Here is a 21,465-nt window from a genome sequence, read left to right on the forward strand (position 1 = left end):
GTGCAGATGGGAAACTGAGGCCCAGAGAGGTGAAGGAGTTGTCCGAGCAGACCGAGTGTTAGAAGCAGAGCCAGAGCAAGAACACTGACCTCTTGGGTATCTGGGTGTCTTTTCACTTCACTGTTCATTCCTAATTCAGATGTCCAACTTTCCTGAGTTATCTGGAGAGGCTGTTCAAAAGCTGGGTGTCCCAGTCCCTCCCCTGGAGCAGGGCTGCTCAGACTCTGAAGTGCGTAAGACTTGGAACAGAACGGGTGGTTTGGGCCGTGCAAGTTCACACCAGGCTCTGCCTATTATTCGCCGTGAGTTTGGGGCAGTCTGTTACCCTCCTTGTGGCTGGGATTCCTCTTCTGTAAAAGGGAGATGATGAAGGTTCTGAAACCATGGACTTGTGAGGAGTGTGTGTAAATGTGAGGGTTAATGCACAGTACACACCTGGAATAGTGCTTGACCCAGAATAAACGCTGGACCAATGTTAGCTATTGTTCCTGGCTTACAGGAAGGACACTGGAGCTTGAGGTGAAGTAACCACCCGTGTTCCCACAGCTGGTAAGAGACAGGTTTGTCCATAGTGGACGCACTCACTCTCTCTCTCCGTCCCTCTCTCTGACACACACACACCCATGAGCACACACACCCACATCACCAGCACATGCACACATGCACAGAGCAGAGTTGCTCTCAAGCCTCCCAGAACTCTGAGAGGCGCCAAACTAGTGTCCTGGGGGACTTGGAGTCACTCAGGCTAGAAACTCCCATGACTACTGCAGGACGGGTGCCAGGTGGGAAAGTTCAGGTCAAGGCTGTCCTGTGCTGGCACAGGGGAGGGTGGGCAGAGGTTCATCTCTCCAGGGTGCACTGTGTGCTTCTGCTCAAAGGTCTCCCCAGCTTGTTGCACCCCAAGAAACTCAGGAGGAACTCCGCCTGGAGGCCTGGCTTTGCTTCAACATGGCCCTGGGTTCATTCTCTCTTCTCAATGTCTGCTGCTCTGTTCGCCTCTCTACCCTGGGTAACAACCTCCCAGCCTCCCCATCTGCCCCACAAGCCCCAATCCCCTTCCGATCCACCTTCTACACTCTCACCAGAGTGAATTTTGCTTTTCAAAAAACTTATTTTTGAGGTCATATTAGTTTATAACATTGTGTAAATTTCAGGTGTACACTATTATGTTTCAGCTTCTGTATAGACTGTGTCACATTCACCACCAATAGTATACTTTTCATCAGTCACCATACATACATGCCCCTTTATCCTTTTGACCTCCCCACCCTTTTCCTGTCTGGTAACTACCAATCTGTTCTCCTTATCCATGTCTTTCTTTGTTTATATCCCACATATAAGTGAAATCATGTGGTATTTGTCTTTCTCTGTCTGGCTTATTTAAGCTTAGCATAATACCCTCCAGGTCCATCCATGTTGTTGCAAATGGCACAATTTCGTCTTTTTTGAGGACTGAGTAGTATTCCATTGTATATATATACCACATCTTCTTTATTCAGTCGATGGGCACGTAGGTTGCTTCCATGTCTTGGCTGATGTGAATAATACTCTGATGAACATACGGATGCATATATCTTTTTGAATTATTGATTTCATGTTCTTTGGATAAATACTCACTAGTGGAATAGCTGGATCATATGGTAGTTCTATTTTTAACTTTTTGAGAAATCTCCATACTGTTTCCCATAGTGGCTGCACCAGTTTGCATTCCCACCAGCAGTGTATGAGGGTTCCCTTTTCTCCACACCTTCTCCAACACTTGTTATTTCTTGTTTTTTTTAACGATAGCCATTCTGATGGGTGTGAGGTGATATCTCACTGTAGTTGTAGTTTGAATTTCCCTAATAATTAGTGACATTGAACGTCTTTCATGTGCCTGTTGGCCATCTGTATAGCTTCCTTGAAAAAATGTCTTTTTATGTCCCCTGCTCAGTTTTGATCAGGCTGTTCATTTTTTGTTGTTGAGTTATATGAGTTCTTTATATATTTTGGATATTAACCCCTTATTGGATATAAGATTTGCAAACATGTTTTCCCAGTTGGTGGGCTATCTTTTCGTTTGTTGATGGTTTCCTTTGCCCTGCAGAAGCTTGTTCGTTTGATGTAGTTCCATTTGTTTATTTTTCCTCTTGTTCTCCCTGCCTGAGGGGACATGATGTTCAAAAAGATACTGCCAAGACGGATGTCAAAGAGCATACTGCCTATGTTGTCTTCTATTGGTTTTACAGTTTCAGGTCTTACATTCAAGTCTTTAATCCATTTTGAGTTGATGTTTGTGTATGGCGTAAAATAATGGTCTACCTTCCTTCTTTTGCATGTGGCTGTCCAGTTTTCCCAACACCATTTATTGAAGAGACTTTCCTTTCTCTATTGTATGTTCTTGGTTCTTTTGTCAAAAACTACCTCTCCACAGACGTGTGGTTTTATTTCTGGGCTCTCAATTCTGTTTCATTGATCTGTGTGTCTTTTTTTCTGCCAGTTCCATGCTGTTTTGATTATTATAGCTTTGTAGCATATTTTGAATTCAGGGAGTGTGATGCCTCCAGCTCTGTTCTTTTTTCTCAGGATTGGTTTGGCTATTCAGGGTCTTTTGTTGTTCCACATAAATTTTAGGATGCTTTGTTCTATTTCTGTGAAGACTGTCATGGCAATAATGATAGGGATTACATTGAAACTGTAGATTGCTTTAGGTAATATGGAAATTTTAACTATGTGTATTGTTCCAGTCTGTGAGCATGGAATATCTTTCCATTTCTCTATGTCTTCTTCCCCTAGTTTCAATAATGTCTTATCTTTTTCAGTATATAGGTCTTTCACCTCCTTGGTTAAATTTATTCCTAGATATTTTATTCCTTTTGTTGCAATGGTAAACAAGATTGCATTCCTGATTTATCTTCCTGCTAGTTTGTTGTTAATGTATAGAAATGCAACTGATCCTTGAATATTGATATTGTACCCTGTAACTTTACTGTATTCATTGATTATTTCTAATAGTTTTTTTTTTGGTGGATTATTTAGGTTTTTTGGTGGATTCTTTAGGGCTTTTTATATGTAGAATCATGTCATCCACAAATAGTGATAGTTTTTCCTCTTCCTTTCCAATTTGGATCCCATTTATTTCCTTTTCTTGCCTTATTGCTCTGGCTAAAACTTCTGGTACTATGTTGCATAAGAGTGGTGAGAGTGGACATGCTTGTCCTGTTCCTCTTCTCAGAGGAATAGCTTTCAGTTTTTCACTGTTGAGTATCACGTTGGCTGTGGGTTTGTTGTATATGGCCTTCATTGTGTTGAGGTTCTTTCCTTCTATACCCATTTTATTGAGAGTTTTTCTCATAAATGGATGTTGGATCTTGTCAAATGCTTTCCCTGCATCTATTGAGATGATCACATGATTTTCCTTCTTCATTTTCTTCTTCTGGTGTATCACATTGATTGATATGCTGATATTGAACGGTCCCTGCATCCCGGAATAAATCTCACTTGATCGTGGTGTATGATCCTTTGAATGTATTGTTGCTTTCAGTTTGCTAATATTTTGTTGTGGATGTTTGCATCTACGTTCATCAGTGCTATTGGCCTGTGATTTTCCTTTTTTGTGTTGTTCTTGTCTGGTTTTGGTATCAGGGTAATGTTGGCCTCATGAAATGAGTTAGGAAGCATCTTGTCCTCTTCAAATTTTTGGAGGAGTTTGAGAAGGATAGGTATTAAATCTTCTTTGGATGTCTGATAGAATTCACCAAAGAAGCTGTCTGGTCCTAGACTTTTGTTTTTCTGGAGTTTTTTGATTGCTGTTTCAATGTCTTTAATTGTGGTTGGTCTATTCAGATTCTCTATTTCTTCTTGATTCAGTTTTGGGAGGTTGTATGAATCTAAGAATTATCTGTTTCTTCTAGGTCATCCAGTTTGTTGACATATAGCTTTTTATAGTATTTTCTTATACTCCTTCGTATTTCAATGGTATCCATTATAGTTTCTCCTCTTTCATTTCCGATTCTATTTATTTGAGCCTTCTCTGTCTTTTTCCTAATGAGTCTAGCTAAGGGTTTGTCAATTTTGTTTATCTTTTCAATGAACCAGCTCTTAGTTTCATTGATCCTTTCTCTTATCTTTTTAGTCTCTACTTCATTTATTTCTACTCTGATTTTTATTATTCCTTCCTTCTACTGACTTTGGGCTTTGTTTTTCTTTTTCTAGTTCCTTTAGATATAGCATTAGATTGTTTGTTTGGGATTTTTCTTGTTTTCTGAGGTGGGCCTGTATTGCTATAAACTTCCCTCTTAGTACCGCTTTGCTACATCTCATAGGTTTTGGTATGTTGTGTTTTCATTTTCGTTTGTCTCCAGGCATTTTTTGATTTCTTCATTGATCCCATAGTTGTTCAGTGGTATGTTGTTTAGTCTCCACGTATTTCTGACTTTTCCAGCTTTCTTCTTGTAGTGGATTTCCAGTTTTATACTGTTGTGGTCAGAAAAGAAGCTTGATAGTGATATGATTTGTTTATCTTCTTAAATTTATTGAGGCTTCCTTTGTTTGCCAACATCAGGTCTATCTTTGAGAATGTTCCATGTGCACTTGAGAAAAATGTGTATTCTGCTACTTTTGGATGGAATGTTCTACATATATCTATTAAGTCTATCTGGACTACTGTTTCATTTGAGGCTGTTGTTCCCTTGCTCACTTTCTGTCTGGATGGTTTCTCCAGTGATGTCGGTGGGGTGTTAAAGGATCCCACTATTATTGTGTTGCTGTCAATTTCTCCCTTTAGGTTTGTTAATTGTTGCTTCACATACTTTGGTGCTCCCGTTTTGGTGCATATATATTAATAAATGGTATGTCTTCTTAGTGGAATGTCCCTTTTATCATTATATAATGCCCATCTTCGTCTCTTGTTATCTTTTGGGTCTTTAAGTCTGTTTTGTCTGATATAACTATGACTACACCCTCTTTCTTTTGGTTGCTATTTGCTTGAAGTATCATATTTCATTCCTTCATTCTAAACCTATGCTTGTCTTTGGAGTTGAGATATGTCTCCTGGAGTCTGCATATTGTTGGGTCTTGTTTTTTAACCCATCCAGCCAGTCTATGTCTTTTGATTGGTGAATTCAATCCGTTTACATTTAGAGTGATTATTGATATATGAGGGTTTAATACTGCCATTTTATATTTTGTTTTTTGATTGTTCTATATTTCCATTGTTTCTTTTTTCCTTGTATTTTTGTCTGCCATTTCAGTTTGGTGGTTTTCTGTGATGGTTTTCTCAGTTTTTTTTTTATTTATGAAATTTGATTCTGCTCTGACTTTTTGTTTTGTGGTTACCATGAGGTTTGTATAAAAGATCTCATAGATGACATAGTCCTTTTTCTGATAGCCTCTTATCTACATTAGCCTATGCAGGTTCTGTCCTTTTCCTCTTCCCCTTCTATGTTTTTGTTGTCACAAATTATTCTCTTTTGTGTTGTGAGTTTGTGACCAAATTGAAGTGGTTATAGTTATTTTTGATGCTATCTTTCCCTTTAGCCTGTATGTTATAATTGTTTACTAACCTATTCTGATGTAGAGCTGCGATTTTCTGATTCTTTCTATTTTTCTCCTTGCTCAAAGCTTTATAAAACTTTGCCTTTTTGTTTCAGTTAGGCAGACTCCTTTCAACACATCTTGTAAGGCAGATCTAGTGGCCATGAACTCCGTTTGTCTAGGAAACGGAGTTTGTTTGTCTAGGAAAGCTTTTATTTCCCCATCATAGCTAAAGGATAATTTTTCTGGATAGAGTATTTTGGACTCATAGTTTTTGTCTTTCAGTATTTTTTGATATAGCATTCCACTCTTTCCTAGCCTGTAGGGTTTCTCCTGAGAAACTTGCTGAAAGCCTGATGGAGGTTCCTTTGTAAGTTATTTTCTTCTCTCTGGCTGCCCTTAGTATCCTTTCTTTGTCATTGACATTTGACAGTTTTAATGTAATGTGCCTTTGAGAAGGTCTTTTTGCATTGAGATAATAGGAATTCTATTAGCTTCATGAACGTATATATCCAGTTCCTTCCCCAGGTTTGGGAAGTTCTCAGCTGTGATTTCTTTGAATAAGCTCTCTGCTCCTTTCTCCCTCTCTTCTCCTTCTGGAATAACTATTATCCATATGTTCCTTTTTCTAATTGGGTTGGATATTTCTCATAGAATTTCTTCATTTTTTTAAATATCTTTGTCTCACTCCTTTTCTACCTGACTCATTTCTGGATTTCTATGTTCGAGCTCACTAATTCTCTCTTCCACATGGTCTGCTCTATCTTTAATGCTTTCTATTTTATTTTCATCTCATTAATTGTGTTCTTCATCTCCAGAGTTTCTATCTGATTTTGTTTCCAGATTCATTCTCTTTGGTGAAGTACTCCTTGTGTTCATTTATTTTGCTGCTGAGGTCATTGAACTGTCTTTCTGAGTTTTCTTGGAACTTGTTTAGTTTCTTCATGTGGGCTATTTTGAATTCTCTGTCAGTTAGATTGTAATCTTCTGTGACTTCAAGTTTCATTTCTGGAGAGTTGTCATTCACTTTTGTTCTCCAGTGTTGCTGTAGTTCTTCATGGTACTTGACGAAGTAATCCTCTGCTGGCACATTTGTGGTAGTAACTACCTTTCTTGTTTGGGTGAGGCTTTGATTACGTCGGTTCCGAGCTGCTTCTGCTTGTATTTGAGAGCCTGCACTTTCTACCCTTCATTGCCTTTGCTAGAGGCGTCATCGGTGCCCTCCTTGTGCTGCTTGTGCCTCTGAGGTTGCTGGTGCCTTGCTGCTTATGATGTCACTGCAGTCTCAGATGTCCCTACCAGGGTCACCAGGCTGCTAGCACTTTTGCTGCTTCCCAGGTCGCCTGGTCTCATGTTCCTCCACTGGCTCTCTAGTGGCTCATCTGCTTCTGCCCCATGCAGCACCTGTGCTGCTATTCCCGAGTTGTCTGGGATTGGTGGCTGCACCACTGCCAGGGGTGCTGGGTTCATGGGTTTTGTTGTTGCTGTATAGGCCCGGGGACCCAGAGACTTGTCTGTAGCTGCCTTTGCTGGTAGAGACCGTGTCTGGGGTGCCTCCACTGGCGGCTGGGTCACCAGTTCTGTTGTGGTTCCTGGAGTCTCAGGTCACAGGTTCCACCTGCCACCGCTGGGGAGAGCAGGGTGTAGGCAGCGACAGATTGTCATTACTGCTCGTTCTTGAACCCTCTGGTCTCTGGTACAAGCCAGTGTGTTTTGAAAACTGAGAATCAGGGCATCCTGCCCCAGCTGGAAAATCCGAGTTTTCTATATTGCCCCACTGTGGGAAAGACTGGGCCACTGCCAGAGGAGGGGGAGGAGGACAGTTTAGTGGCTCTGCTCTGTGTTCTGAATTCTCAGGAAGTATGCACCACCCACCACTACTGGGGTGGGGGCAGGAGCTAAGCCACGGGTGCCATGTCTGCCCCTGTAGCCTCTGTTCACAGGTGTGCTCCCTGATGTGAGGATCTGTGCATTGGAGCACTGCTGCTGGGGAGGAGGAGAGGGATGCTCCCCTAGTTCCACTGCCTCCTGGAGGTCCAGTCCACCCACCTTCAGATGTATGGATTCATGGATCTCTTAGGTGTCCTGTTCTGCTGTGTAGAGGGTCCTTTGTTGGTCGGTGGATGTCCAACTGGTTGTAACTTACAGGGGAGAGACAAAGGGAATAAGTCACTCTACCACGATGCTAGCATCACTCCAGAGTGAAATTTCGTTACAGTTTTCCTCATGTCACTGCCTTGTTCAGAACTCTCAGAGGCTCCCTCTCTCCTTATGCACCAAACCTAAGCTGTGGAGCCTGCTTTCAGGTCCCTCAGCTCTGGCCCCATGACCCCATGTAGGATCTATCCTCTGGTCAACTTGGTACCTTGCTGACTGCTGCATGCACTCTTGAGGAAATTACATTCCAGCTTTGGGAGGCAGGGATCATACCAAGTTGCATTGCAGCCCTAAGAGGTGTAAATACTAGAGATGCTTCTGGCTGCAAGTCATAGAACCAATTCAAAGTGGCTTTGACAGTGTGGGAACTTATTATCTGATGTAATTGGAAGGCTAGGGTAGGGCTGTTGTTTTTGGTTAATTTAGTGGCCTAGCTTGGTCCCATGATTGCTTTACTTTCTGCTCTGGCATCCACAGCCTGGCTTTGTCCTCAGGAATGTATAACCAAGGTCACAAAACGGCTGCTACAGCACCAAGCAACACATCCTCAACCAATAACCACCAAAGGCTAGAGAGGAGATAACATTTCTCTTGTGTCTCTTTTTAAGAACAAGGAGCAGTTTCCCGGAATGCTCCCATGTGACTCTTCCTCATGCTTCATTAGCCAGAACTGTGGCATGGCTCACACCTAAATCAATCATCGGCAAGAGGAGTGGAACTCACACGATTGGTTTGAACTAACCAAGCCTCCCCAGAGCACCACGATGCTAGATACCTGAATGTGATGGAGGGTGTGCTAGCAAGGAGGGAGGAAGGGACCAGCTACTGATTAGGCAACCTGCTGTGTCTGATATGCTGCCTGGAGGAAAGGCAGTCTCCCTGGCCTGTTTTCCAACCTGATGTCATTGCATGATGGTGCCCACCTTCTCTGACTCAGGTGGGGCTTTCCCTTGCCTTCTGGTAGCCTCTGCTTCAGGAGAGCCAATTGGCATGCAGGGCCCTGAACATGTCCTGCTATTTTACCAGTTGTAGGAGTTTGTCCTCTTGTTTGGAACACCCTTCCCCACCCATTTTCAGCCTGATAAATCCCACCTCTCCTTAAAAATGTAGCTCCAGTGCCAACTCCTCAATGAATCTTTCTCTGTGTCTCTCATCTGGGTGACCCATCCCGTGAGCCCCAATGGCACTCTGCATTGACTCCATTGTGCAGCACATCCCTCTGTGCTGCCATTCTCTGTTGACCTGTGTGTCTCCCCCTCCAACTAGGAGCTCCTTGAGGGCAAGGCCTGTGTCTGTTGCACTTTGCGACGTGGAGCCTGGCCTAGCACCTGGCATACAGCCCTCCGTCAGAGTTTGTTGAATGAATGTATATAGTGAGCTTGTTGCCCAGCACCCTTTGCATCCCCTGTTTGCCCATATCTTGGGCCAGGGGGATGGAGAGGGTAAAGACTGGGGTCTCGGTTCCAGCTCAGCCTCCAGCTTCCAGTGGATTCTCTGTATGTCATTTCCTCTCTTGGGACCTCAGTTTCCTCATCTGTAGTGCCTCCAATTCCCAAGAGTCCCTGAGACTCCTCTTAGCCTGGGTGTCCCTGAAGGCAGAGCCTGATTCCAGGACTTGGGTGAAGGCAGATTATTTGAAAGACACTCCTAGGAAAACGAGTGAGGGAGCAGCAGAGGGAGACAGGAAGAGGAACTCCATCATGAGGGTGTCATTGAGATCTCTGTTCCAGGTCACCAGCACTCCACTCTACTGGTGTCTCCTGAGAAGCATGGAGGATGCTCCCAGGATTGTCCCCCACAGGCTGAGGGATAGGATTCTTTATCGATCGGCTCCTTTCTCCACCAGTGGAGGGTCGCTCCCATGAGCCTTACCTCCCCGGTGTATCTGGGCTGCACTGTGCATGGGCTGAGTGGGCTCCTGTGGTGTGGACGAAGGTTTTGAGCAGAGAGCAGAGGGTACATTCCAGAAGTGGAATGGTGTTGGTGGAGTTCTCACCCAGAACTGCCCATGTGGCTGGAGCTGACCTCAGAAGTGGGCTCAGCAGGCACCAGAGGCATCTGCTCCATTCTTCTAGGGAAATTGTCTTGGTCTGAGGAGTCGCTCAGGGCGAAAGGTAACTCGTGGTTTTCAGGAGCGTGGAGAGATGAACTCACACCTAGCAGCCTCTTGACCTGACGGTTCTCTTTCATTCCAGCTGGGAGGCAACTTCCAGGGCTCTACCCAGGTTGGATCCACGACACAGGCATATTTCACAGCTGTGGAGAGGATGTTGCAGTACATGAAGGTGGGACACGGGTCTGGGTTTGGTGCAAGTACCCCGGGATGGCTCCGCATTCATGCGTGGAGCTCAGCTTCTGTGGCCTCTGCAAACACCAGCACCCCGGGGGCCCCGACACTTCCCAGGAGACAACCAGGGCTCCAGGCCCTACCTGCCCATCTTCCCCAGACCTGTGGACATCATCTCTTGGAAGCTCTCCCATGCCTTCCATACCACATCCCTCACAGCATTCCTGGATGGAGAGGGAATAATCTGGCCTTTTCAGAAATGAGAGTTTTGCCCAAGTACAATAATAATGACAATAATAATTGTTCTTATTATTGCTTCAATTTATGTCATAGTAGTTAAGAGCACAGATTTTGAAGCCAGATCACTGAGATTCAAGTCCAGGCTTTCTACTTGAATCTGCTGTGTAACCTTGTACAACTTATTCAGCCTCTCTGTTCCCCATCTCGGAAATGAGATAAATCACAGTGTTTACTTCATTGGGTTATTACCAAGATTAAATGATGTAATATGTAAAGCACTTAGCACAGTGTGTAGCCCCAAGTAAATGCTCAATGTTACTACATCTAGATTATCTCATGGACTCACCAGGCAATTTTATAAGGTTGATTGAATTATTATCCCATTACCCAGAAGAAATAACTGAGGTTTGTCCAGGCTGAGCATCATGCTTAAGATTATACAGTCAGGGGCTGGCAGAGCCCTCTAAAGCCAGGTCTCCTCCCCCTGTGCCGTGAGTGGAATTTGTGAATCGTAGATCTTTAACAATGAGGGACCCTGTGGTGACACTGCACCAGCAGTGGAGAGCTGGGACTTGCAGCCAGGTGACCCTCCTTCTTCTCCATCGTCCTTTCCTCCCCACACACCCAGCTGTGCTTGATGCAGAGTCGTGGGCTTGGAGTCAGGCAGCCCTGGGCTGGAGTCCTCGGTCCTCCACTCACCAGCTGTGTGACCTTCAGCAAGTCATTGAAACTGTTTGAGCCCCTCTTTCCTCACCTGTGAAATGCATCTAAAATTGCCTAGCCCACAGGATGAGGATAGAGAGGCGATAAGTCTGCAGAAGGGCTCTAAGCTGTAAAACATGCCCCACGGGATCAGTTAGCTCTGCTGCCCTTATCATCATTCTTCTGGGGTCTATTTCTTTAGAGCCACACACAGTAAATTAGAAAAAGTTTTCCATGTTAATACAAGGAAGCTAGTTCTAGGGTTTCTCGCTCTTTGGAGATAAAATGACGCACATTTCCGGAGAGTAGGGGAGGGGACGTTCCTCTTGGTGTGTTCCTTGGGTCATGTAGCCAGTGACTTGACCAGGGTGTGAGGCAGGCTGGAGTGGGTGACACACCCAATGGCTAGTGGCTGGTGGCTCAGCAGGGGATGAGCAGAGAGTAATGCTAACTATTGGTTTCTTTTTCTTTCTTCAAAAACGAAATGTGTGTCCCTGAGGCTCCTTTACACAGAGAAGGCAAGAACTGTCCCCACAGGTGGCCACAGGGCGGGGAAATCACATTCCAGGATTATCAGATGAAATACAGACACAACACACTCATTGTCCTCAATGGCATCAACCTGACGATTCACGGGCAAGAAGTGGTGGGCATCGTGGGAAGGACGGGCTCTGGTGAGCTGAGCCTCCTGGGGCATCCCCTATCCTCAACCGTGGCCTCTGGGTGTCAGAGCTATTTTGCACATGTGTTTACTCAGTGACCCCTGAGATACGATGGGACCTCACTTTGTGGTGGGCCCTGTGCCAGACCTGGTGAACGAAACACAGCGTCCCTGCTGCCACGGGATCCAGTGGAGGAGACAGATGTTAAACAAGTCATCAAAGAAACAAGAGAATTGCAGTTGTGCCAAATGCCATGGAGGGAATAAGGGGGAGGTGTTCCACAGACTCCCAGGGTTGGTGGGTCCTTGAGCTCCGGTGGCCTGGGCTCAGGGGCCAACAGGATGCCTGGGAGGAGGGCTTCCAGCAGGGGCAGTGCAGGGGCTCTGCGAGGGCGGAGAGAAGGTCCAGGAGTGCAATGTGGGTCCCCTTTTCCCTCCTCCCTTCCTAGACCTCTCTTACCAGCCTCCTCCTTCTCCCCCTCTGCTTTCAGACTCCCTTGCTTCCCTTCCTCTCCTATCACTTCTCACAGATCTGGCCCAAGTGTCACTCACTCCCACTTTTTGCATTGTGCAAAGACGCTGTTCAGAAACACTACTCAGACGTGGTTCTTGCCCCACCTTTCTGCTCCCAGAGCTGCTTCTTCCAGGTAGGCCCCCCGGGAAGGCGAGACCTTCATGTTCTCCGCCTCCTTAGGCCCCTGCAGGACCTGCACTGCTGCAGGGTGAGGAGCTCCCAGCTGTATTCTCGCGTGTGTTCTTCCCTTTCCATCTCTCGCCTGCAGGTGGCCTGAGAGGGCGGGGGTCTGACATAGAGCAGGTCTCAGTAGATACTGGTCCAGTTGACTGTATTCATTCAGCAGGAATTTCTTGAGCACCTGCTCTCTGCCAGGCACTGGGAGCATGAAGGTGAACAAGACTCACAGCATCCACCCCACTGACCTTATCTTTTAGAGCAGAGGTTGAAATCTCACTGCCTCTGGGGCTGGCAAGTAAGAGAGATGAGTGAAGAGGGTCTGGGTATGATGGAAGGAGGGTGGGCGGGCAGTGTGTTGAAGGAGCTCACTGTTCCCTCTCAGGGAGCAGCTGCCTCGGCTCCGACCGCTTGTTGCCTGGAGGACATGGGACCAGTGTTGCTGGTTCTGCTGAGTTTCAAGAGAAGCATGCAATTTGAATTCTTGTATGTCGGATCTTTGGATGTTTTAATGCTGGCAAAGAGTTTAAAGACAACACTAACACCGTGTGTATGAAACAAAACACCCACGTGGGCTGGATTTAGTCCAGGGGCTCCATTCGTGCCCTCTGATCTGGGCTGTAAGAAAGCTGCTCTTGGTTTGGGGCACCCCTTGGAGCAGAGCCTGCAGCCCTCTTCTGCCCTCTGAGGGCTCAGCATGACAAAGAGTGGAGAGTGGGTCTGGTGTGAACACCAGGCATGACCTGTGCTGCCCCTGGTGCAGACTCAGGAAACTGAGGCCCCGCTTTGTTCTTGCCCACCAGGAAGTCCTCCTTGGGGTGGCTCTCTTCCACCTGGTGGAGCCAGCGGCAGGCAGTTCTCGTCGATGGCGTGGACATCTGCAGCATCAGCCTGGAGGACCTGCAATCCAAGCTCTCGGTTATCCCTCAAGATCCCATCCTGCTCTCAGGAACCATCAGGTGAGTGCTGGGCCAAAGGCCAACCAGGTGCAGAGGATGAGCTCCAGGGAGGAGCCACAGGACGAGGATGCCAGGGCGGGGCTGCCTCTGGGTAGCTGTTGGCCAATGCCCCAATTTCTGGGCCTTGGATCTCTCCCTGGCATGCTGGGCCACTCCGGCCGACCTGGCCCAGCTCTCTGAGGGGTACCGAGGACTGAAGGAGGCCCTGATATAATCAAGAGCACTTTGTAAATCATAACGTCCTCAACCAAAGGAAGGCATAGTTTTATTTTTAAAAACCTGATGGGATTGTTCAGATTTCAGTTCACCATTAAGCATTTTCACTATGGCTACCATATTCTTTCATGTCTGGATGTGGTCTATTCTCTCTACCCACTGGTAAGGCCATGGGGGGTTTTAGGCCGGACCTTAGGAAGCGCTTCTTCACAGCGTACGTACTCCAGGCAGTGGAGAGGAGAGAATAATCCAGCCTGTCAAGTCAGTGAAGCAGACCGCACTGGATCTTTCAGTCTCTTCTCCACACTTTCTGTTTCCTCAGAAGTCAACTCCGGGACTAGACTTCGTCCAGCTCAGTGCCCCCACTTGACAGCGCACGTCAGCTGTGTGGGAACACCAAGGCATGGACACTGAGGAAACTGATGCATTAAAAGCGAAGCTAGCTCCCCCGTGTTTCAGAAGCATGTAAGGAGCATTCTAAGAAGTAAGAGGATAGACTGAACCCCAGGGCTCTGTTCATTCATTCATTCATCATTCCTTCATTCCTTCCTCCTTTCAGCCATTTAACTTGTCTTTTCTGAGCCTCTACCAGATCCAGACTCTGTGCGAGGGACTGGGGACACTTTGATGATGATCACTGCCCCTGCCCCCCTCCCCAGGAGTTCACAGTATAGTTGGGCTGGGGGCAGGGAAACAGTCTGCAGAGATTAAGGCAGCGACAAATTATAATGTCCAGAGGTAACTGCTACACCAGAGACATGGACAAAGTGCTAAGGGAGCCTGAAAGGGGGACAAATAACTCTGCCTTGGTGAATCCAGAAAGGCTTCACAGAGGAAGGGACATGTGAGCATGGCCTTGAAGGATAAGTAGGAGCTTACCTACAGAAAAAGGGGAGAAAGTCTTTCCAGGAGAGTGCATAATACGTGCACAAACAGAGGATTTCCAAATGATTGTGTTGTTTTAGGGAATGAGAAAACATTTAGTGATAGATATGTGTTAAGGTAGAACTTGGCCAAATCTATTGTACCTTGCTATGGGAGTAGTAAAAATATTAATAAATATTTGTGAGCGTTTATGTGTGGCAGCCCCATGCTTTAATACTCTCTCATTTAACTGTCACGACAACCGTATGAGACAGGCACTGTTATTATCCCCCCTTAGAGGTGAAGAGGCTGAACTCAGAGAGGAAACATGACTTGTTTAAGGAGACACTCAAGTAAATGGTCAGGATGAGCTGTAACCCCAGGTAGTCTAACCCCATAACCAGGGATGATTCTTTTGCAGCAGGAGGATTGTGGACTGGAGACCAGGAGATCTGGGTTCTCTGCCCTTTAAGGTTTCCCTAACTCTGAGTGCCTTTGATTCCAGCCTGTCTCAGTCTGACTTGCGCTGTGACCTTGAACAAGCCATTTGACACTGATAAGCCATAATTTCCTCATCAATGAAAGGAGTATACCCATCTCATGTGGGAGAGGGTGTCAATGGGCCCACTGTGAAAGTGCTGTGCAGGCTATCATGTATCATGTAAATAAGGCATTGGCCCTTCTGCTTCTGGAATACAGTCTAGACCCACACACGAGAGTGTGGCTGCCAGAATGGGGGGAAGATCAGGCAGAGGTTAAGAACACATTTTAGTCAGGACGGAGTGGCTGCCTGACAGGGAGTGTTTCCTCTGCCAAATGCAGGTGCAAACCTGAAAGGGATTAATATCTAGATAGATCCCAACCTGCGTGTTAGTTGCCTGGATGATCAGTTAGGATTCTTTCACTGCAAGAGAAAGAATAAGCAACCTCACCATGGTGAGACATCCTGACAGCTACTAGGATGGCTATAATAAACAAAGAAAGAAAAGAAAAAGGGACATAAGTCTGGCAAGGTTGTTGAGAAATGGAACCCTTGTGCACTGCTGGTGGGAAAGTAAAATGGTACAGCCACTGTGGAAAACAATTCAATAGTTCCTCAAAAAGGTAAACACAGAATCGCTGTATGATCCAGCAATTCCACTTCCGGTATTTACCCAAAGAGTTGAAAGCAGGGACTTGAACTGATATTTGTGTACCAGTGTTAGTAGCATTATTCACACTCGCCAAAAGGCAGAAACAACCCAAGTGTCCATTAACAGATCCATGATAAACAAAATGTGATATATACACACAATGGAATATTATTCAGCCATAGAAAGGAATGAAATTTGGGTATGTGCTACAACATGGATGTGCCTTGAAGACATGATGCTTAGGGAAATTAGCCAGACACAGAAGGACAAATATTGTACAATTCACTTAAATGAAGTGCCTGGAGTAGGCAAACTCATGGAGACAGAAAGTGAAATAGAGGAGGGAAGAGAGACAGAAGAAGAGGGAGACTGGTTAATCCACAGAGTTTTTGTTGGGGAAGACGAACTTTAGTGGATGGTTACACAACACTGTAAATGTATTTAATGCCACTGAATTGTATACCTACAAATGGTTAAAATGATGCATTATGTTTTGTATATTCAAACACACACACGCCCTCCCCAAATGGCTTCAGCTAAAAAGGCCTCTATTGGCTCAAGATACTGGGAAGGCCAAGGCTGATTCAAGGACCCAGGTCCCTAACTCTGCCATGGCTCCACTCTCAGGCTCCAGTGAGGGTCCTGGGGGCTCCGTGTCCCATTCCTGAGGCGAGATGGTTGCCGCCTCTGCTGTCCAGTTAGTGAGAAGAGCAAGCCTCTTTCTGGTGATTGACTTAAAGGTCCTGAGATACCCTCTGACTGGTCACCCTCCCACCCCTATCGAGTCACTGAGCCAAGTGGGTGCCACTGCTGATGTGCTGAGACCCAAGTCACATGCTCCACCCTGGGAGTTGGCGGTAGAGCCCCACGTGGACCACATGGGCTTGAGGGCTAGGCAGGAGGTGACCCCCAAACAAAACTTGGGGGCTGCTGCCTGCAGAAGGAATGGGTGCTGGGAAGGCACAAGAAACAACCGCTCATAGTGGTTCCATGGGTTTCGCTAAATCCAGTAATCCAGCTCTAACCATTCCTGGTCATTTGATGTGGATAGGACAGACGCTCAACAGTCACGTGTGGTTCTTGAACACTTCTCTTCCTCTCCTACGGCAGATTCAACCTGGATCCCTTTGATCATACTCAGACGAGCAGATCTGGGATGTCTTGGAGAGGACATTCCTGAGCAAGACAGTAAGTAGTCCAAGGCCTGATTCTTGGTCTTAGCCTGCCTCTTCAACAGGGGTGCCCCGCATCTGGGGCTCCTCTCACATGGTATTCCAGATGCTGCCGCTCTGAGGCATGGATTAAATAATCCATGATGAGGTGAGATGATGTGGGATTCCTACATAAAGGCTGATGGCTCTCAGACACCAACAGAGAGCCAGGCACGTTCTAGGCTGTGGGGCACAGCAAAGACGAGCGGGAAGGTCTTTGTCCTCCTGGTGCTTCCATTCAATGGGAAAGAAAGGCAACAAACAAACGAACACTCGAGACACTTTCAGAGAGTGGTAAGCACCGTAACGGCAGTAATGAGGCGAGCCAACCCCTCAGTGGGCGAGCAGCTCCTTTAGAGGGGGCGCCCTACAAGGCCTCTTTTAGGGTGGGACATTTGGGCTGAGACCAATATGGAGGAGGCAGCTGGGCACAGATCTTTGAGAGAACATTCCAGGCACAGGAACCAGTGTATGTAAAGACCCTGAGATGGGAGTGAGACGGGCGCAGGTAAGAAAGAGAAAGATCAGTGGCTGAAGCATAGAGAGAGGGCAGCCGTGCTACAAAATGTGACAGGAGAGGTCGGAGGGGTCAGTTCAGGTCTCACCCACAGGCCTCCATGGCCACAAGCCTTCATGGCCTACGTCTCGTCTTCCTCGATGTTCCAGATCTCCAGGTTCCCCCAAGCGCTGCAAGCAGAAGTGGTGGAAAATGGGGAGAACTTCTCTGTGGGGGAGAGGCAGCTGCTCTGCATCGCTCGAGCCCTCCTCCGCAACTCCAAGGTGAGACCCCTGAGGGGCCACGTGGGGTCCCGGGTGGCGCCTGGCATGGGAAGCCACGCGGGCTGCTTCTCCCCCATCCCCCAGGACCGTGGGCACCGTGCTGCATGTCCTTTCCACAGCTATCCACAGGCGCGCTCACGTCACTGAGTGCCATTCCACACGTTCCTGTGGTGTGTGTGTGGGGTGGGGGGGGCTCTCAGCCTGGGCTCCCTCACACCCGGACATCCCGCACCTGAGCTGAAATGCTCCACCGCTAGAGCCGAATCATGACGCGCTTTCCCACAAAAAGCTGAAAGCTTAGCAACTTTTTAATTTAACAATTGCCCAGTGTAATTCTTTCTAAAACCTGGATGCAGGGCACTCATTTGTCTTTACTGGAATTGGGAATCAGATGACAGCTGTTCCAGGGCAAAATCACCTATTTTTTAAAAGGTTCATATGACAGTGCTTCTTACCTTTTCCAAATATTTCACAGTAATTTCAGGTACTTGACTACCTGGGCTAGTTAGGAGCAAACTTTCTCTCTCCCAGGGGAGGCAACACACACACACACACACACACACACACACACACACACACCACACCTCGACACTCACACATGTATACACACTTGGACACACATGCACATACCTAACACAACATGGTTAATTAGTGATAAATGCAAAAAATGTCGCTGCAGACTGTCAGAGCTGTGGGAAGAGAGGAGGGGAGCTCAGCGGGGCCTGAAGCAGGGGAGATGGTTTCAGAGGAGGGAAGACCTTCCCTCTTCCTGAGAGAGAGGAAGGACAGGATTTGCAATATGTACGTAGCCCGTTGTCAACCTCTCAGTTCCCTATTTCCCAGTTACTCAGGTGCTTGACGTCGAAGCCGCTTTCTCTATACTGTTTCCCAAATTTGAGTGATCGCTTTATGATTTGGGTCATATCTGCATACCACCTATCCTGTGATTCAACAGCCTCATTTAAACAGTAACATTTGTGAAATCATACTTTCTGAGTAGTTATACTTTTCTAATGCGTATTGTTAGTGCAAGAAACACAGAAATGTTAAAGTAAAAAGAACGTGTAGCCATATCCTGGTGACACCATCTCATGTGCCACCCAGGGAGTGTGCACGCCCCCTCTGGGGACCACTGCTCTACGTTAATTCAGGCAAATAGGAAGGCAGTTCATGAAAAAGAAGTTGCCGCTGGGACATCTTCATTTTCAAGAACTCAGTTCTCTGGTCACTACACATTAGTTGGCCCTTGGTTGAGACCTCACATTCTGTGCATAAGGTAACGGACAATTAAGGCTCCAGGTGGGTTTTGCACTCAGTCCAGATATCTCATTTTCCAGCTCAGGGACTCAGTGAATTAGTGGTACACCCAGGACTAGACCCAGGTCTCGGGGTCCGAGGAGGCTGCCTTCACCCCTGTTTTGTATTCACCAGATCGTCCTAATTGATGAAGGCACGGCCTCCATTGACATGGAGACTGACACCCTGATCCAGCGCACAATCCGTGAAGCCTTCCAGGGCTGCACAGTGCTGGTCATTGCACACCGCATCACCACTGTCCTCAACTGTGACCGCATCCTGGTCATGAGCAGTGAGAAGGTGAGAGCTGCGTCCCTGGGCTGGTGGGAGGACATGCACTCAGGCCAGCGCCACAGGAGGCCCTCGAATCTTCAAGACCGAGCTCAGCTGTGTCCCTGTCCCCTCCCCTCCTTTCTTCTCCTCCCAGGTTGTAGAGTTTCACAGACTTGAGGTCCTGCAGAAGCGGCCCGGGTCCATGTTTGCAGCCCTGCTGGCAACAGCCAGTTCTTTGCTGGGCTAAGGAGAAATGGAGACTGCAGGGAGTCTGGTGGCCGAGCCCCCTGAAGTTCCCAAGAGTGCAGCTGTGAGGCCTACAACCTGTGACCTTCTGTGCAGAGTCGGCTCCTGAATGCAGGGCTGAAATGGGCTGAGGGGTGCTGGCAACGGGATGGAAAAGGAGATTGAGGAAGCAAAACCTGGAATAGGCCACTCTGTTACTCCCGAACCTGAGAACCCCAGCACATTTGAGACCATGTGGTCAAATCATCATATGTTCTCTTTTCAACTGATATGTGGACTTATTTCATAATAACGTAAAAGCTTGTTGTAGTTTTCTGATCTGTTAAAAGTGTTCAAATGATGTTTGATTTAGTACAAAGTAAAAATAAGGAAAAGTCACACTCTCTGTTCTGTTTCTATGTTAGCTGGTACTCGTTCAGCTGCAAGGAACAGAAATTCCCTCAACTTGACTTCTAGAAAAAGGGACTTTATTGGCTCATGTAACAGAAAGATCCAGAAAAAGTTCTGGGTTGGGTGCCAACATCCAAAGCATGTCTGCCTCGTGGACTCTGCCTCTCTTCTCTCAGCTCTGCCTTCCTGTGTTTGTCTTCACTCTCTGGCCTTCTCTCCTCATGGTGGCAGCAAGGCTGCCAGCAGCTAAGACTCCCCTCCCACCAGCTCAGCACGCTCAGGTCTTCTTTCCCCAGTGATTCCAGCAGAGCTCCAGGGCTAAATCTCATTGGGCTGACTTGGGTCGTGTGCTCATCCCTGAACCAACCACATGCTAGGCTGTTGGAATACAGTAACGGACAGGCCAGAGTCACTTGCCCACACCTGGGCCTGGGGATGGGGTCAGCTCTCCTGAATCACATGAACTGAGAGTGGAGGGACTTGTTTCTCAAAATAATGTTGGAGTGTTCTTACTACGTGAAGGAGGAATGGATATGGATGCTGGCAGGCCCAAAAAAGTAGCTGTCTACCATATGTTTGTTTACTGATTAGGAGCACAGATGGGTGAAATAAAGTGTTAACTTTTAACACATGCCAACTGGAAATGAGATAATTTGTTGCCCACCCCCCACCCCACCCGCCAAGTGGTTACAGATATATAGATAGAAAAGATAATTATTTTCAATTTACTTCTAGGGAGACCTCATTATTACTGGGAAGTATGTTTCAAAGGACTTTCTCTTTGTTTTCAGATCACAGTGTCTGATTTTGCCAAAAGAAAAAACAATTCAGTAAACAAATATTTCCTATTCTGTTTCCTGCAGTGGGGAGGTCCTGGGGATATAATGATATCCTTGCCCTCCTGGAATTTGGGATCTCGTGAGAGTGAGTAAACAGTAAACAAGTAAGTTGACACGCGTAAACAGGCGGTTCCAGAAACGACTGACAGGAAGACAGGACAGGGTGCAGGAGATGCGGACAGTCAGAGCAGGCTTCCTGGTGGAAGTGAGGTTATGGTCTGCTAAGACTTGAAAAGTGAACAACATTTGCTCAGATGAAGGGGACTGGGGCAGGAAAGAATGTCCCAGGCAGAGAGAACAGCACACAGATCCCCGCAGGAATGAAGTATGATGGAGGCTGAGGCAATCCCTGGACCACACACAGCAGAAAGCCAGAGTCCTAGAGGTAGTGGCACGTGTATGTCACCGTCTGTCCCCTTGTTGGGGTTCTTAGGCAGCACCTGCTTCTCTCTACAGGGCACTTCCTAAGTGGATATGTTCTCTCTCTTAAAAATCCCTGTGCCTGGTTGGCCCCGTGCCCTCAGTCCTTGCCTCTTACTTCTTGGGTCCTGAAGAGCACCTGTGAGGCCCTCCTGCTCCCATCCCCTCCCAAGGCTGCAGGGTCGCAGAGTCGCTCACTTGCAAGTTGAAGGTGACCCTGCTCAGCCTGCCCTGCCCCCTCCCAGAGCTGCTGTGGGGAACTGCATGTGTCACCTGTGAGAAGCTCTCCATAAACTGAGTGCCCCTGCCACTATTCCTGAGCCTGGTGTGCTTCCCCAGGCCAAACTCAGCTGCCATATTTTCCTTACCTTAGCCAGCAGATGGCAGGCTCTTCCAAAAAATGTGATCAAGGCCTCTGGTTTCAGATGCAGCTGCAGAGAATCCACCAGGGAAAGCGCCGACCCTGAGCCAGAGGACAGGAAGTAGAGCCCATGTCCGCCCCATCTTCAGGCCCCATCACACCTTCCCTCGGAGCTGTCTCTTCCTGGAGCAGTTATCAACCTTGGCTGCATTTTGGAGTCACCCA

General features: G+C 47.1%; 1 pseudogene; it reads left to right on the forward strand.

Moving 5' to 3' along the window:
* Positions 1-11,477: 11,477 nt before the first annotated feature.
* Positions 11,478-20,245, forward strand: LOC147913152 (ATP-binding cassette sub-family C member 11-like; annotated as a pseudogene).
* Positions 20,246-21,465: the final 1,220 nt, after the last annotated feature.

Source organism: Ceratotherium simum, chromosome 30, assembly GCF_057802395.1.
Source record: "Ceratotherium simum simum isolate JZ-2026a chromosome 30, ASM5780239v1, whole genome shotgun sequence".
Taxonomy (NCBI): domain Eukaryota; kingdom Metazoa; phylum Chordata; class Mammalia; order Perissodactyla; family Rhinocerotidae; genus Ceratotherium; species Ceratotherium simum.